This window comes from Danio rerio, chromosome 23 (genome assembly GCF_049306965.1).
Source record: "Danio rerio strain Tuebingen ecotype United States chromosome 23, GRCz12tu, whole genome shotgun sequence".
Taxonomy (NCBI): domain Eukaryota; kingdom Metazoa; phylum Chordata; class Actinopteri; order Cypriniformes; family Danionidae; genus Danio; species Danio rerio.
The window spans coordinates 46,315,001-46,334,130 of record NC_133198.1 but is presented as its reverse complement, the minus strand read 5'-3'; the positions used below and the strand labels follow the sequence as shown (position 1 = coordinate 46,334,130).

Here is a 19,130-nt window from a genome sequence, read left to right as displayed (position 1 = left end):
TAATTAATTAATGAATAAACAATAAATTATTCTGTAAAAATAAATGTAAAAAATATAAATAGACAAAAGTTCAATAATAAAAGATAAATACAATAAAAATAATTTTAAAAACAATTTACAAACTAGATTAGAAAATTAAATATTAATAAATACAAATAAAAATGATAATAATAAAATAATAAAAATCACAAACAAAAACAATTAATTAAATTAATTAATAAACAATTCATAAATTTATAAAAATAAGTAAATAAATAAAAATAATAATAATAGATAAATAAAATAAAATAAAATACAATATGCAAACAATAAATAAGAAAGTGGAATAATAATAAATACAGTAAACATAATAATAATAATAAATAATTATAATCAATCAAAAATTAAAAACAAAAAACAATCAATTAAGTAAATAAATGAATAAATAAACAATATATTACTTAATAAAAATAACTAAATAGTAAAATAACAAAAGATAAATACAATAAAATGTTAAAAAATACAATATACAAACTACATAATAGTATTAAAAATGATAATCAAAATTAAATAAATAAAATTAAAAAACGTTTTAATAAATAAAGAATAAACAATAAGTAATAATTAATAAGCCCTAAACAAGTAATACAAAGAAAATAATAATAAATGAATACAATAAAAAATAGTAAAATACAATTTACAAACAATACATAAGAAAATTAAATAATAGTAAATAATAAACAAACTATTAATTACAAAAAATATTAATTAAATAAATAAATGAATAAATAAACAATAAATGAATTAATAAAAAAAAGAAAAATAATAAATAAAAAGTCAAATAATAATAGATGAATACAATAAAAATAATAAAAATATTATAAAATATAATAATATATTAATTAATATAATTTTAAAATGTCCTGTAGAATTGGTGTATTTAAAATAATCTACGAAAGATTGCCAGATTTTATAGAATGTTTTGTCTTTCTTTTATTATATATATATATATATATATATATTTTTATTTTTTTTATTTTTTTTTTTTATCACAATTCTGAGGAAATTATTCTGAAGTTGTAAGATGCAAACCCTTAGTTTCTGGAAAACCACATCAGTTCAGCCTTATAATCTAACCTGAGAATTGTACCAAAAAAAACTTGTAAATTGTGAAAAATAAACTTAGACTTCTCAAAAGAACTGAGACATAAAATTGTGTTAACCTTTAAATATTTTAATCTGTAAACAACTTCACACAACATTTCAAATGTCCAGTGCCAAGTGCGTGTTATTTATCAGTGAACTGTTTCTCCTGACCTACATTTTTGTACAGTCGGTGTCCTGCAGAGACCAATCCTTCAGCTTAACATCCCATCATGAGCAAAACTTCCAGCACAAATTAAAGCTCATCTTACCCGATTTGAGGAATTAACAGACATCAAGCAGATTAGTTTGATAAACCAGTGGCCAGGGTGGTCCATCTGCTTTTTTACCTTATATTGGAGAGGATCTACAATCCACTGGGTTTTGATATTATTTATCATTTAAAGTGACTGAATTAAAAGGGATAGTTTACGCAAAAATAAAGATTTACTCACAATATACTCACCCTCAATTGATTATGAACCTTTATGTGTACTTTTTATTCTGTTAAGCAGAAAAGAAGATGTTTTGAAGAATGTTGGAACCATTTAACCACTGTAGAACCATTGTAGAAAAGCAAATATTATGGAAGTCAATGGTTACAGGCTACTAGCATTCATCAAAATACATAAAAGAAGATATTTTGAAGAATGCTGGAAACCTGAAACTATTGACTTCCATAGTAGCAAAACAAATACAATTTAAGTCAACGGTTACAGGTTTCCAGCATTCTTTAAAAATTGCAAAAAAAAAAAAGATTGTAGAAAAACAAATACTATGGAATAGTTACAGGTTACTAGCATTCATCAAAATACATAAAAGAAGATATTTTGAAGAATGCTGGAAACCTGTAACCATTGACTATTGTAGAAAAACAAAAACTATGGAAGTCAGTAGTTACAGGTTTCCAGCATTTTTCGAAATTTGCGAAAGAAGATATTTTGAAGAATGCTGGAAACCTGTAATTATTGAATTCTATAGTAGGACAAACAAGTATTATGAAAGTCAATGGTTACAGGTTTCCAGCATTCTTCAAAATATCGTCTTTTGTGAATTTCAAAGAATGCTGGAAACCTGTAACCACTGACTTTCATAATACTTGTTTGTCCTACTATAGAAGTCAATAGTTACAGGTTTCCAGCATTCTTCAAAATTTACAAAAACAGATATTTTGAAGAATGCTGGAAACCTGTAAACATTAACTTCCCTTGTAGAAAAACAAAAACCATGAAAGACAAGAGTTACATGTTTCCAGCAATCTTCAAAATACACACAAATGAGTTTTTTTAAGAAAGCTGGAAACCTGTAACCATAGACTTCCATATTTGCTTTTCCTACTATGGATGTCAATGGTTACAGGTTTCCAGTATTCTTTACAAAAAAGAAAATATTTTGAAGAACGCTGAAAACCTGTATCCATTGACTTCTATAGTAGAACAAACAAATACCATGGAAGTCAATATTACAGGTTTTCAGCGTTCCTTAAAATACACATAAAAAAGATATTTTGAAGAATGCTGGAAACTTGTAACCATTGACTTCCATTGTAGAATAACAAAAACTAAGGGAAGTCAGTGGTTACATGTTTCCAGCATTATTCAAAATTCACAAAAGAAGATATTTTGAAGAATGCTGGTAACCTGTAACTATTGACTTCCATAGTACTCAAACAAATACTGTGGAGGTCAATGGTTACAGGTTTCCAGCATTCTTCAAAATACACACAAATTCATTTTTTTTAAGAAAGCTGAAAACCTGTAACCATGGATTACTATAATGTTTGGTTTTCTTACTATGGATGTCAATGGTTACAGGTTTCCAGCATTTTTCATAATACAAAAATAATATATTTTGAAGAATGCTAGAAACCTGTAAACATTAACTTCCCTTGTAGAAAAACAAAAACCATGAAAGACAAGAGTTACATGTTTCCAGCAATCTTCAAAATACACACAAATGAGTTTTTTTAAGAAAGCTGGAAACCTGTAACCATAGACTTCCATATTTGCTTTTCCTACTATGGATGTCAATGGTTACAGGTTTCCAGTATTCTTTGAATACAAAAAAGAAAATATTTTGAAGAACGCTGAAAACCTGTATCCATTGACTTCTATAGTAGAACAAACAAATACCAGGGAAGTCAATATTACAGGTTTTCAGCGTTCCTCAAAATACACATAAAAAAGATATTTTGAAGAATGCTGGAAACTTGTAACCATTGACTTCCATTGTAGAAAAACAAAAACTAAGGAAAGTCAGTGGTTACATGTTTCCAGCATTATTCAAAATTCACAAAAGAAGATATTTTGAAGAATGCTGGAAACCTGTAACTATTGACTTCTATAGTAGGACAAACAAGTATTATGAAAGACAATGATTACAGGTTTCCAGCATTCTTCAAAATTCACAAAAGAAGATATTTTGAAGAATGCTGGAAACCTGTAACCATTGACTTTCATAGTACTCAAACAAATACTGTGGAGGTCAATGGTTACAGGTTTTCAGCATTCTTCAAAATACACACAAATTAGTTTTTTTAAGAAGGCTGAAAACCTGTAACCATGGACTTCTATAGTATTTGGTTTTCTTACTATGGATGTCAATGGTTACAGGTTTCCAGCATTACAAAAAGAATATATTTTGAAGATTGCAAGAAACCTGTAACCAATAGCTTCCATAGTAAAAAAAAAAAAAAACTATAGCAGTCAATAGTTACAGGTTTCTAGCGTTCTTAAAAATACACAAAGAAGATATTTTAAAGAATGCTGAAAACCTGTAACCATTGACTTCTATGGTAGGACAAAAAATACTATGGAAGTTAATAGTTACAGGTTTCCAGCATTCTTTAAAATTCACAAAAGCAGATATTTTGAAGAATGCTGGAAACCTGTAAACTTTAACTTCCGCTGTAGAAAAACAAAAAACATGAAAAACAAGAGTTACATGTTTCCAGCATTCTTCAAAATACACACAATTTTTTTTTTTTTTTTTTTTTTTTTTTAAGAAAGCTGAAAACCTGTAACCATGGACTTCCATGTTTGCTTTTCCTACTATGGATGTCAATGGTTACAGGTTTCCAGTATTCTTTAAAACACAAAAAAGAAGATATTTTGAAAAATACTGAAAACCTGTAACCATTGACTTCTATGGTAGGACAAACAACTATTATGGAAGTCAATAGTTACAGGTTTCCAGCATTCCTCAAAATACACATAAAAAAGATATTTTGAAATACGCTGGAAACCTGTAACCATTGTCTTCCATTGTAGAAAAACAACAACTGTGGAAGTCAGTGGTTACAGGTTTCCAGCATTCTTCAAAATACATAAAAGCAGATATTTTGAAAAATACTAGAAACCTGTAACCATTGATTTCTATTGTAGACAAACAAAAACTGTGGAAGTCAGTGGTTACAGGTTTCCAGCATTCTTCAAAATATCTTCTTGTGGGTTTAACAGAAACTCGTAAAGGTTTTAAATAAGGCCATGGTGTGTACATGTAATCATCAGAAAATTATTACATTTTTTGGATTGAACTGTCCCTTGTGAAGTCTGTGAAGAAGTAAAGAGCTACTCTCAGAAGTATTAAAGTCTTGTCTATTTTTGGAGAGGAATCTGCTTAATGCAATTTAGTTTAGGTAGCAAACTGTCAAGAAAAAGCAAACCTTGACCATCTGTTTAGTAATTCTGCAGCATTTTTAACATTGCGACAGTCTTCATTTGCTTGAAACAGCGCACTATACTCTTAAAGTCCACATGAAATCAAAACTAACCACATGATTTTGTTTGTCACGAGGCTAGTTTTGTGCTGAACAATTCACCTGCGCATGTCATTTAGATAAAAATAATAGTTTATCCTTGTAATATTTAATGAAAGTCTGAAAATGCACTTCCTGTTTGTTTTCAGTTAAACTCTCAGATTAGGTTTGTCTAAGGTAATAGGCGGGGCTAACACACTTAACAACGCCCCTTCAGCTGTCAGTTTTGACAAATAACAGAAATGGTGAGCGGGTGCTGTGTGTTAGGTAGTAATAACTCTCCCCAAACTCTTTTCCCTATCTTTCTGAAATGCATTCTTTACTATATCGAATCAGCTTACAGTAGAAAAACAACAAGCCACGCCCTCTGTTTACACAGCCACGCCCACTGTTTAATATTCAGTTTCTCTAGGAACTGCATCACAATGCAAAAAAGGGTTGAAGTTTCCGGTTCATGCAGACTTAAATAGATAGACAGATGGATGGACGGATGGATGATGGCAGATGGATGGATGGATGGACAAATGGACAGAAGGATGGATGATGATAGATAGATAGGTGGGTGGATGGATGACAGAAACACAGACAGATAGAAGACACGAATGGATGGATGGACGGATAGATGACAGACGGACGGACGGACGAATTGATGGATGGATGACAGACAGACAGACAGACACATAGATGACACGAATGGACAGACAAACGGAAAGATGGATGGATGGATGGATGGATGACAGACAGACGGATGAAAGGACGGGCGGACATATGGAAGGATAAATAGATTGATAGATGGATGAATGACAGACAGACAGATAGATAGATGACACGAATGGATGGATGGATGGATGGATGACAGAAAGACGATAGATAGATAGATAGATAGATAGATAGATAGATAGATAGATAGATAGATAGATAGATAGATAGATAGATAGATAGATAGATAGATAGATAGATAGATAGATAGATAGATAGATAGGATGGATGGATGGATGGATGGATGGATGGATGGATGGATGGATGGATGGATGGATGGATGGATGGATGGATGGCGGACGGACGGACAGATAGATAGATGAAACGAATGGACAGACAGATGGATGACGAATGGATGGATTGCTTGATGAATGGATAACAGACTGACAGATAGACAGGCAGACAGACGGATAGACTTCTATTATGGATAGAAAGATAGATTGATAGATAGACGGACGGATGGATGGATGAATGGATAGATGGATGGATTTTTTTCATTCATTCATTCATTTTCTTGTCGGCTTAGTCCCTTTATTAATCCGGGGTCGCCACAGCGGAATGAACCGCCAACTTATCCAGCAAGTTTTTACGCAGCGGATGCCCTTCCAGCCGCAACCCGTCACTGGGAAAGGATTTTTTTCAACTTATTTAAAATAAATGACTATCAAAGATCAATAAATACTCGAAACAAGCCTTGAATGTTTAGATTGTTTTCGGACACAGGACTCGTTGTCAGATATTAATTCAGTTACCAAACGACATGAAAAGTAGATTTGCTGTGAGTTTTCACAATGAACTCCCCCTGGTCTGGCGCGCTCTTAGGTCACGTGACTGAGCCACAGCCCGGCTGACCATAAAACTTAGAAGAGATACAGCTGCGGATACTCACATCAATATAGATTTGTTTTGTGAAACTGTACAACAATAATTAGTATTTTTACATTACTGTAATGGTTTAGTTTAGGATTAGGGAAGGGATAGACGTCAACAAAATACAATTAATTGGTAAATGAATAATTAATATAAATAATTCTTGTTAATTTCCGTCCGCGGCTGTATTCCTTCTAGCAACAACCACGGCTTATGTGAAGCTGAGGCACAGAGAGCGCGCGCGCGCACGTGGGGATTCTGTGTGACGCACAAATATCGATTCTGATTGGACCGCGTCAAGCGCTTCCGCTCCGCCCTCTCGCCAATCAGAGCGCAAAGAGTAAACGCCTAGAGCGCGTCTCTCTCCAATCCCGCGTCCTGAAAGCGGATTACCGGATCGCTTCTTTTTCCTCGACTCCTCGAGACGTGGACGGTGGATCCGCCGAACGGAAACGATATCACAGCGAAACAACAGAGAACGACAAAACACACTCGTTTCAGTCGGTTTTATGCGACGTGATGGAAGTACGGCATCGACGGTGATCGCCTCACACACAGAGGAAGAGGAAAAGGTGTGTGGATTTTTGTTTCGCCAAATGGGCACGCGCGCGCGGGAACGAGCAAACGCGCGCGCATCGCCTCGAGACGCTGGTTTTGGCATGTGCTCGGGGTTAGAGGAAGTCAATAATAACACATCAGATAATGACAGGCTTAAGCGTCAGAATTCACTTCCGTTAATCCCTTTAGAGTGTGATTTGGTGCTGTTTTGATTGAATTAGCAGGTTAGCTGTCGTTAGCATGTTATGGTGGCGTGTGGAGGTGTGTTTACGTTCATGCGTCTGTCTAGACAGGCAAAACATGACAACACTGCCTACCTAAACAAGACAGCTGATGTTTACAGAGGCTCTTTGATGGAGAAATTGTGCTTTATGGCTTTTTAAGCGCTGCCAGGTTTACATTGCACGCGTGAGATCCGAATCTGATCACACAAAGGCTGGTTTCAATGTGTTGAATCAGATCCAGTGCATTTGTTTATGTTGCAAATTCAGGGACAGATAATATTTGAGGAGTGCATGCATTGTTCGGGAATTTGAATATGTAAAAAGGCTGCAGGATACTTTGCACATATAAATATGTGACTGCATAGTGAATGTGTACATTTCTCTGGGAAAACTTGACAAATAATACTAGGAAGTCAATGGTTACAGGTTACCAGCATTCTGTAAAATGCACAAAAGAAGATATTTTGAAGAATGCTGGAAACCTGTAACCCTTTTCTTTTATAGTGGAAAAATAAATACTATGCTCAGTATTTTTAGTCTTGTTCGTCCAACTTGTAGCAAACAGGTAGTAGATTGAGGTAAAACTGGTTATATGTTCGCTTGTTCAGAGTTTCTCCTTAATAATATAATTTAAGAAAACAAATATTTGCAAATATCTAATTATTGAAATCGTATTAGCAGCCATTTACTGTTAAAGTACAACATTCAGAGTCAATTAAATAAAGCAAATTATAATTATATATTATATATATAATTTATTTAATAATTTTATTTAATCATATATATATATATATATATATATATATATATATATATATATATATATATATATATATATATATGATTATATATAATCGCCTATTAACATGCGATTTTAGAACGAATATTCAAATTAGCGTAATAATAAACAATATACAGACCGCGTCACTAGGGATGCAACGATTATAGATTTTGGTTATGCGACTATAGTCTTGAGAAATAATCACTGTAATGCATTCATTAATTTCAAAACACTGCTAGTTCAGAAAAATTACATGAAAACTCCATTTTAAAGTGTTATTTTTTGCTGCTCTGTAACAAAATAATAATAAAAATAAAACAAAAGTCCAATTCTGTTTGTACTTAAAAATAAGTATTAAAAAATGGCATTTAAACATAAGTAATATTTTTACACTGAAAATGAATGTCAATAAATATTTTTTTAAATAAATTTAAAATAAATAAAAAGTAATTAATTAAATTACAATAAATAAAGTACATTAAATAAATGAATATACATTTTAATATATTGAAATAAATTTAATATAAACAAATTGCATTTATGAGTTGTATGCTTTTATAATTTAGTTGATGTCACAAAATCTCAGAGTGGCTGAAGGGTCAGACTGACTAAACTACTTTCACTTATAAATAATGTTGCATGTTTAAAGTTAAACTAGTGTCATTTTTGTATTGGAGTCTGGTACTTTTTCTTGCTTAGACTTCACCAAGAAATGAAAATAGAACCATGAACAAGTTTCTCTAAGTCCTCACTGGAAACAAAGCATCTGATTCTTGCAATGATTTTGAGATGATAGTATGCTGATTTACTTACTGCTTTGCCGATTTTAGTTACAATTCACCAAATACAGCTAATATTAGCAACAGCAGTGTCTCACATTTGGGTATAAAACACAGATGAAAAGACTGTCACCTTAGAATTAAAGCAGTATAATTCTGGATAAGCCGACAGTTGATTTAGTTTTTTTTTTTTTTTTTTTTTTTTTCAGGGCAGAGGTAATACAGAGCAGTAGCTTTCATTTCTGCTCCGCAATTACCGCAAAACTACACCAAATACTGTGGCTTGCTCAAGACCAATTGCACAGGCTGTGGTTTAATGATAATATTCAGTTTCTTGCACAGACCAGTCATTTCACTATACAAGACCTCAGTGTATCATCAGTATTTATTTGGTTTTGCCACTGTATTTTTGTCTCTGAGTGCTGCTAGTCATTGACTTGCACTAAATGTACCAAAAAGAACCATGGTTTCAGCCTAAAAATCTCACATAGCCAGGGAGTGAGTAAATTAACAGCAAATTTACATTTGAATGGGTCAACACTCTTTAAATCCATTTAAAAACGAGCGTTTGCACTGGGAAAATCAACCATGTAAATTGATCATTTCCAACTACTTCTGGAAGTGTTCAAAAGTGGAGCACCTTAAAACTTTCCACTGTCCACTGAGCAGTATGGTATGGTCAGCCTGATCTCACGAGAAAACGTAAGTATTTTAAGTTTTGGCAGTTTAGTGGCAAATTCGTACGAGTTCAGTCGTAAGAAAATGTACGATTTTAAAAAGGAGGCGTGGCACCTAACCCCACCCCTAAACCCAACCGTCATTGGGGGATACGCAAATCGTACTAAAATGTACGAATTAGCCACAAAATGAAAAAGTTACGAATTGCCGTGAGATTGTGTTGGGTATGGTTTACCCTGAAGCATTTCAAAGACGTGTGGATCCGTCGATCTATCAGCAGATTGTTCATATGTCATATGATATGTCAGCTCATATGCACACCAGCTAATCAACGCAACTTTGAAATGCTCCAATGTCTGTGTTTGAACTTGCTAAACGTAGTTTAATAGTGGTAAACCAATGACCTTCACAGCCAATCAGTCATTTCTGTTGAGCTTATGAACACAATTGCCAATCAGTGGAGTTTCAGAATGCACATAAATGTCTGCGGGATACAGAATTAAATTTTATGGCAACTTGTACTGAATTTGATACTTTTGACAACACTAATGCGTACTATACTGTACCGAACCATGCCTCGCTTTCATTAGACCTCGTTTATGCCTGTATCTCGTGTTGTCCACTTGTGAGCAGATTGACAAAAGCACACCTTAAAGAGATAGTTCACCTAAAAGTTTTAATTCTGTCATCATTAACTTACCATTAACTTGTTTAAAACCTGGCCATTCTTCATCGCCGTTCAAACACAGATACATGCACACTGGAGTGTTTCAATGCCACATCAATCAGCTGGTCTGTCTATTAGCTGGCATATGAGTGATGCACTGATGGATCGACTGATCTACACGGCTTTAACATGCTTCTGTGTACGTGTATCAGTTTGTACCTGGTGAAGAACTGTAAACCAATGTCCTTCACAGCCAATCACAGTCATTTCTGTTGAGCATGTTAACACAACAGCCAATCAGCGTTTTTTTTCATGTATTTAAACTTGGTGAACGAAGTTTAATAGTGGTGCGTGCGTGCGTGTGTGTGTGTGTGTGCAATTGCGTAATTGTGTGCATGCGTGCGTGTGTATTTATATAGACAGCTTGTTATAGCCACCCCCCAAAATACAACAATAGCCATGGAAAGCATCGTCAATGCACCGAGATATCGAATTGAAACGACCGATGGCATGATAATCGTAACCGAACCATGAGACCAGTATAGGTTCACAGCTCTAACGTTTATGCAGGTATCACACCAACAGTGCTCAAATGTTTTTAAAATTTCAGTATCGATTGGTACCTAACTCGATACTTTTGACCACACTAAAACAGAAGCAAATTACTGACCAATGGTGCTAAGGACACTGAATTCGTGACTCATATGCTACAAACATGCAGAATTAGCCTCTTAAAAAGTGATAGAAGTGAGACTTTTCTTACTTTTTTGTGTCCATTCTTTCTTGATTTGTTATTTTTCTAGTTACTAACTAAAAAAAACTTTCAGCATTGAATTAAATGATTTATTAAAATCTTTAGTTTGTTTTGTAGCAGAAATATTATTTATTAAATTGACATGCAAATAAAAGCAATAGTGCAAAATAGAGCTGCACAATTAATCGATAAAAGATCGCGATCTCGATTCGACCCCCTAGACCACAGGTGTCAAACTCAATTCCAAAAGGGCCGCAGCTCTGCACAGTTTAGTTCCAACCCTAATTAAACACACCTGATCAAACCAATTGAGTCCTTCAGGCTTGTTTGAAACCTACAGGTAAGTGTGTTGGAGCAGGGTTGGAACTAAACTGTGCAGGGCTTCGGCCCTCCAGGAATTGAGTTTGATACCCCTGCCCTAGATGATCTTAATCCAGCATTTCTTCGATTCTGCCAATCATATTTTCAAGTTCAGGAGAGAAGAAAAGGCGGCTGCATGAGTCGTTTTATTGTTTCACATACGTTGCTCAGTGACATTGACACCTCCAAATAATGTTGAATGAGTCACATACTGTATTTATAAGGTATAATTCACCTAAAAATGTAATTTTTGTCTTTATATAATGATGTTTTCGCGATCGGGAAATCACACGTGATGTGAGCTGCTGACCGTGAGCTGTTATCACAGAGAGGGCGCGCGTGCATCTACTTTAGTGAACAGAATCTGCATATGTTGTGAGTAACAGGTAATAAAGTTGTAAATAATATTCAGTTTGTGGCACGGAGTGATCGTTTGGGAGCCGCGCGCGAAGTATGAACAGTACTTAGCAGTCAAAATGAAACCGAAAGTGTGCACTTTATTTAAATGATCATATCGCACTTTAGAGTTATGATTACGACAAGCATTTGATGTTTTTTCTTTCATAGCGAACCCACAGTTGTGCATGAAAATAAATGTTTACAGTGTCAGTATAACTACTCTAGCCTATATATAATTGAATATAATCTGATAATGGCAAATGTCTGATTTTACCAGTGAATTAAATAGTCTAATATGACAGATTGCAAGCATATATCTCAAACATAATAATTCAACATCATAATTATTATAATAATAGATTAATATACAATAGAATATTTATAGAAACCAGTAGACCTACACATAATATTATTATTATCGATGTTGTGCCATATGTTTGTTTTTACCACACCTTTAATTTACATCTACAGAATCATGAGAAAATCGTGATCTTTATTTTAAGCAAAAAAATCGCGATTCTCATTTTAGCCAGAATTGGCAGCTCTAGTGCAAAATAAAGTTTGTACTGCAATGCTTCATTTTTGTTTGATGCAAACAATAAATGTGTTTTTCATAAAGTAACTGACTTTTATAGCAGGTAACTCGCATTCAAGCACATTCAAGGCAGCATGATCATGAGAAATGTAATTTATTGTTACTATTATTGTAATTTTCGTCATCATTAACATTATATAATTATTAGACCTTCATTTTGGAATTATTGCACAAATATTGATGTTGTTTTCAAATACAATAAATCCCTTAAAATACAATTCGCAATGGTGCTCATTCATTTTTTCTGGTGCTTCTAAAATTTTTTTGGTGCTCCTAAATATTTGAAGTTGGGAGCACCAGTGCTACAAGTAAAAAAGTTAATTTTGAGCCCTGAAGATAAAATATGGCAGGGCTAGAAATTAACTTTCTTACTTTGTAGCACCGGTGCTCCCAACTTGAAATATTTATGAGCATCAGAAAAAATTTAGGAGCACCAGAAAAAATTAAGAAGCACCCACCAAAAATGAATGATATATTTGACAAGTTGTATATTAAGGGATTTATTGTTTTTGAAAACGACATCAATTGGGACTAACAAAACCCAGAAATAACTATCTAATTAACGCTGTGATGACTTAATATTTGTGCAATAATTCCTAAATGAATGTTGAATAATTATAAAATATTAATGATGACGATGATGACTATAATACTAATAATGAATTATATTTCTCATCATCATGCTGCCTTGAATGTGCTTTGATGTAAGTTATCTGCTATATAAAGTCCTACTGTTACTTTATGAAAAATAAATTGATGGCTTGCATCAAACACAAATGAAGCATTGTAGTAAGAAATATTTATTTTGCACTATTGCTTTTATATGCATGTCAATTTAATAAATAATATTTCTGCTACAAAACAAACGAAATAATATAAGAAATCATCCAATTCAATGCTGAAAGCTGCAAAGCAGTCATCAGTAATTAAAAAGAAAAATAATATACACCTCAAGAAAGAACGGACAAAAGAAATGAAGAAAAGTCTCACTTATAAAAGTTTTGGTTTCGGTTCGTGTCGTTTTAATGTTCAGCCTCGTTACGTGCTGAATTACATCTTTCTGTGTTTGCATGCGAGTCAGCCGGACCAATATGAGGGGGGCAGAGCAGGATTCTCCCGATGACCACGGGCGCAATACTGTTCTTTGTTATAACCCGCATCAGTTTAAACTCAGCTTATTTGGCGATGGTGTTTTAGCGGACATTTGCGCTGTTGCAGCCTGATCTCACGAGGAAACGTATGATAAAGTTGCGAATTGCCGTGAGATTGTGTTGGCTGAACACGCAGTGCATGCAACGCATCGAGAGTCAGCGTACTTTTCACTGCCATTTGCATTCCCCGCGGTCACAAAAGCTCCCTCCCTGTCATCTGACAGCGGAAAGTCTTGAGTGATTGACAGCTAATATGAACCAATATAGCGGCAGGGAAGAGCGATTTTTTTTTTTTTTTTTTTTTTTTTTTTTTTTTTTTTTTTTTTTTTTTTTTTTTACCACGTTTTTAGACAAAAAAACGAAACAGGTCGCACTACAACTATTTAATGCAGTCGCACGAATGCTCCTAATATATATTATGAGGTTGCATAGCTTAAATTTCGGGCGCATATGCGACCAAAATGGTCGCAATTTCGAGCCCTGTGTGGGCTGTACAAATGATAATGTTAAATATAGCGTTATCAGCAACAGTAGTAGTAACACTGAATTGTTCTGAATATTTATACAGTTTATTCTTATTCAGCTTATTATTACTTCATTTTATTTTTAATAAAATTACAGGCTCTAAGTTCTGTTTGATAAAACCTAAAATGTCTTGCAGTGCTGTTTCTGTAATGAATGGAAAGCAAATTACATTTGTCGCCTCCAGTTTTTGGCTGATTGAAAAATCCGATCCACAAAACATAAAGTCATGCGAACCGTGAGATTTACGATCCGTTACACTACTAGTAGTGTGAACTAGGCTTGAGTGCCCTCAATGAGGCTGTGTTTTAGAGCTTGTCCTCTGTGTGACTGAAAGGCCATGTGAGGTTTGCTCGGGGCCGCGGGGCAGAGACTGCCTCTAATGCCACTAATCTGGATCTGATTCTCCCCTGCAGTGCCACAACTGTCATAAACTCACTCACCCTCAGTGTTTTATTCACACGGCTGAAGATCCATAGGGAGAGCCTGATGTAATTAATGCACTGCTGCTTTGAGCTTGGCTCGCAGTATAAAAGTCTTTAATTAAATTGGCACTACATCTCTCAGTCATTCAATATCTGTCAGCGGAAATAATTAGCCACTGCACTTCTATTACTATGGACTTTTCTTAATTTCCTTGAAAGCATCTTGGTTGTACTTTGTGTTGTTTTTTTTTTTTTTTTTTTGACTTTTTTTTTTTTTTTTTTAGTCTTTTAAGCTCTGTGGTGTCGCTTTGTTTTTGGGCTGTGTGATATTTGGAAGATAATAGGGATGCAATAATACAGTTAGCCCACGGTTCAATGCATACCTCGGTTTTTAACATGGTTTTCGGTTCGGTTCTCATGGCTTGACACTTTTTTTATTCTATAGGCAATAGGAACAGTAAGAGGTTCAAAATAAAAATGATTTATTGCAATGCTCATTTTGTTTAACTTAAAGGCCAAGAATAGTACAGCAGTTCCTAGTGTATTGTATATAAAAAAAACGAACACTGAAATCTCACAGCTGCTGGTTGCCCATGTACAAACTAGGGAACATGTAAAATCCTACACTTTGAAAATAAACATACATGTGAAGTTCATTCATTCATTCATTCATTCATTTTCTTGTCGGCTTAGTCCCTTTATTAATCCGGGGTCGCCACAGCGGAATGAACCGCCAACTTATCCAGCAAGTTTTTACGCAGCGGATGCCCTTCCAGCCGCAACCCATCTCTGGGAAACATCCACACACACACTCATACACTACAGACAATTTAGTCTACCCAATTCACCTGTACCGCATGTCTTTGGACTGTGTGGGAAACCGGAGCACCTGGAGGAAACCCACACGAAGGCAGGGAGAACATGCAAACTCCACACAGAAACGCCAACTGACCCGAGGTTCGAACCAGCGACCCAGCGACCTTCTTGCTGTGAGGCGACAGCCACTGCCTCGCCACATGTGAAGTTAATAAAGATAAATTGGCCATTTCAAATAAACATATTTGTACTTAAACACAAATAAAACATCTTAATTATCTCTGTGCTGAAAAAATGCGATACTGTAGTCTGTTACGTGGATTGAGTGCTTTTATAAGATGACAAAAGTTCTCCAAAAACTGCTGCAAGTCTTTAGCAATAATCACCCGCACTGCCTTTGTTATTTTATGTGTCTCTCGGAACCAGTTGGGTATGTTTGCTTGAAAGTTTCAGCGAGGGATTGTTGCTATTTGGAGGACTTTATTAGCTTCTCTGCTATCCTGCCTTCAGACAGTGATATTGCTGGGTGATGGCGCTGTGCAGTCATGGTTATACGTGTAAATCAATGCTTGCACACAGTTATTTTTAGTTCACTGTTTTGTCTTTTATTAACATTATACTTACTGGCAAAATCTAAATGTCCTCACATCGCAGATTTAAAAGTCGCTGCCTCTTTCTTGTACTGTTGCATCACTTCGCCGGCGCTTCCTTGTTCTGTTGCCTGAGCCTCACTTTACCGCCGCTCGCCATGTTAAAGTGTGGAATGATGGCCAAGCGCTCCCTAACTTTAGAGCATAGTGATTGGATATTTACTCGCAGGGAGGAGTTTCCTCATCTCAGCTCATGGACTTACAGGCACACACAGTCAATTCAGGGAGATAGAAAACGCACAAATTATTTAAACGCAAAACTGAGAAAACCGCAGTTCACAAGCGCGTATTGAACCGTGGAGGTCGTACCGTACGGTTCAATATTATATTGAGAACCTCTGATAAATTAGGGTCCAAGCCAAAGGAAAATTAATGAATTTATTTTCCCAGCATATTACAATGCAAATTTACCTGTATATAACCCAACATCCCATTTTTGAACTCTGACAACATAAAAGCTCAAAATTATTCATATCCCCAGTAATGTCAGCTTAATTTGCTAAGTTGATGTGACATATTGCATGCAGTAAATGTACTTATTAATATAACGCTCAGCTTTTCAACTGTATGTTGGTAAATCTTTCCATGTCATAATATCATTCATCTCTATTGGCCATCGACTGCTGTATGGCATCTGTCCTGGCACCAAACGGGAAGCAGATTTGTCCAATATTGTCTGCAATTGGACAGTCCTGGCACTGAGTCTGTATTGAGCACAGTCCAGACAGAGGAGGATTGTTCTCAGCGCAGATATTAGCCCTGATCTTCACTCAATTCAGCCTTTGTGCTCAGACCAAAACTGAAGGCTCAGTGTCATGTTTAACCCGGCTCTGTTTCTCAGTGCGGACCGAACTCAGATAAGAAATAAATCCAAACTAGAGCTGTTTAGTGCTGGGTTATATGACACTAATCTCATACAGGGCTCGAAATTAACTTTTTTACTTGGTAGCACCGGTGCTCCCAACTTCAAATATTTAGGAGCACCAAAAAAATTTTTAGGAGCACCAGAAAAAATGTAGGAGCACCCACCAAAAATGAATAAGCACTGCTGCAAATTGTTTTTTAAGGGATTTATTGTATTTTAAAACAACATTAATAGGACTGACAAAAACCAGAAACAACTATCTAACTAATGCTGCGAAGACATTGATATTTGTGTGCAATAATTCCAAAACGAATGTCTAATAATTAGGCCATAGAATATTAATGATGATAAAAAATTACAATAATAGTAACAATGAATTCCATTTCTCATTATGATACTGCCTTGAATGTGCATGAATGTAGGTTATCTGCTATAAAAAGTCTGTTACTTTATGAAAAATAATTGTATAGTTTGCATCAAACCAAAACGAAGCATTGCAGTAAGAAATATTTATTTTGTACTGCTGTTTTTATATGCATGTCAATTTAATAAATAATATTTCTGCTACAAAACAAACAAAAGATTATAATAAATCATTCAATTCACTGATGAAAGCTGCAAAACAGTCATCAGTAAATAAATATAAAAATAATATACACCTCAAAAAAGAATAGAGAAAAGAAAGTAAGTAAAGTCTCACTTCTATCACTCTTTAAAAGTTTTGCTTTCAGTTTGTGTCAATTTAAAGGTTCAGTCTGAGCTGATCTTCATTTTTCTGTGTTAGTGGAAAAGCTGGCGAGTCAGCCGACCCAATTTATGAGCAGGCAGAGCAGGATTCTTGCGCTAACCATCGGCACAATACCGGTCTTTGTTATGAGCCGCAGTTTCAGTGTAAACTTAGTAAAGGCGAGCTTCTTCGGCGATGATATGTACAGTATTAGATTTGACTTTTAGCAGACATATGCGCTGAACACGCAGTGAATGCAACGCATGGAGATTCGGGCACCTTCTCCAAGAAGCGCGTACTCGATTGATCTCAGCTGGCGGATCATTATTCGCCACGTGACGTGTCATGATCGCTTTCATCTGCGCCTCAACTTTAGGTAAGGTTGGCAAACCTGTGTGCTTTAAGTTTTTACTCTTCAGCCGTTTGCATTTCCCGTGGTCTTAAAAGCTTATCATCTGACAGTGGAATACCTTGAGTGATTGACAGCTAATATGAACCAATATAGCTGCAGGGAAGAGCGATTCAGCACGTTTTTACAAAAAATCAAAACAGGTCGCACTACAACTAGTATCTGCAGTCGCACTAATGCTCCAATATATATTATGAGGTCGCATAGATTAATTTTCGGGTGCATATGCGACCAAAATGGTCGCAATTTCAAGCCCTGTTATATTACAATACAAGTCATCTTATATCATAACAATATCACAATATAGTATCGTTTTGTAGAATTCAATCTATGACTAGTGTGTATACACTAGTGTCACCGGACACTTTATTAGGTACACCTTACCCGTACTGGGTTGGACCCCGTTTTTCCTTTAGAACTGCCTTAATCTTTCGTGGAATAGATTCAACAAGATACTGGAAATGTTCCTCAGAGATTTTGCTCCATATTGACAGGATAACATCACACAGTTGCTGCAGTTTGTCAGCTGCACATCCATGATGTGAATCTCCTGTTCCACCACATCCCAAACGTGCTCTATTGGGTTGAGATCTGGTGATTGTGGAGGCCATTTGAGTACAGTGAACTCATCGTCATGTTCAAGAAACCAGTCTGAGATGGTTCACGCTTTGTGACATGCTGCGTTATCCTGCTGGAGGTAGCCTTCAGAAGATGAGTACACTGTGGTCATTAAGGGATGGACATGATCAGCAACAATGCTCAGGTAGGCTGTGGTGTTGACACGATGCTCAGTTGTTACTATTTGGTCCAAAGTGTGCCAAGAAATATTCCCCACACCATTACACCACCACCACCAGCCTATACCTTTGATGCAAGGCAGGGTGGATCCATGCTTTCATGTTGTTGATGCCAAATTCTGACCCGACCATCCAAGTGTGTCAGCAGAAATGGAGACTCATCAGAGCAGGCAACATTTCTCCAATCTTCTATTGTCCAGTTTTGGTGAGCCTGTGTGAATTGTAGCCTCAGTTTCCTGTTCTAAGGCTGACAGGAGCGGCACACGGTGTGGTCTTCTGCTGCTGTAGCCCATCTGCCTCAAGGTTGGTCGAGTTGTGTGTTCAGAGATGCTCTTCTGCAGACCTCAGCTGTAACGAGTGCTTATTTGAGTTACTGTTGCCTTTCTAATAATTGGAACCAGTCTGGCCATTCTCCTCTGACCTCTGGCATCAACAAGGCATTTGCGCCCACAGAACTGCCGCTCA

General features: G+C 35.5%; 1 protein-coding gene and 1 long non-coding RNA gene across 8 annotated transcripts in view; both read left to right on the top strand.

Moving 5' to 3' along the window:
• Positions 1 to 19,130, top strand: part of dlgap4a (discs, large (Drosophila) homolog-associated protein 4a) — a 309,291-nt gene that overhangs the window by 251,892 nt on the left and 38,269 nt on the right. The window lies entirely within an intron of this gene.
• LOC141380570 (uncharacterized) lies at positions 1,028 to 4,785 on the top strand. Its single transcript, XR_012398802.1, has 4 exons — positions 1,028 to 1,720; positions 1,915 to 2,820; positions 3,620 to 4,424; positions 4,539 to 4,785. It is a non-coding gene; the product is annotated as an uncharacterized lncRNA (long non-coding RNA).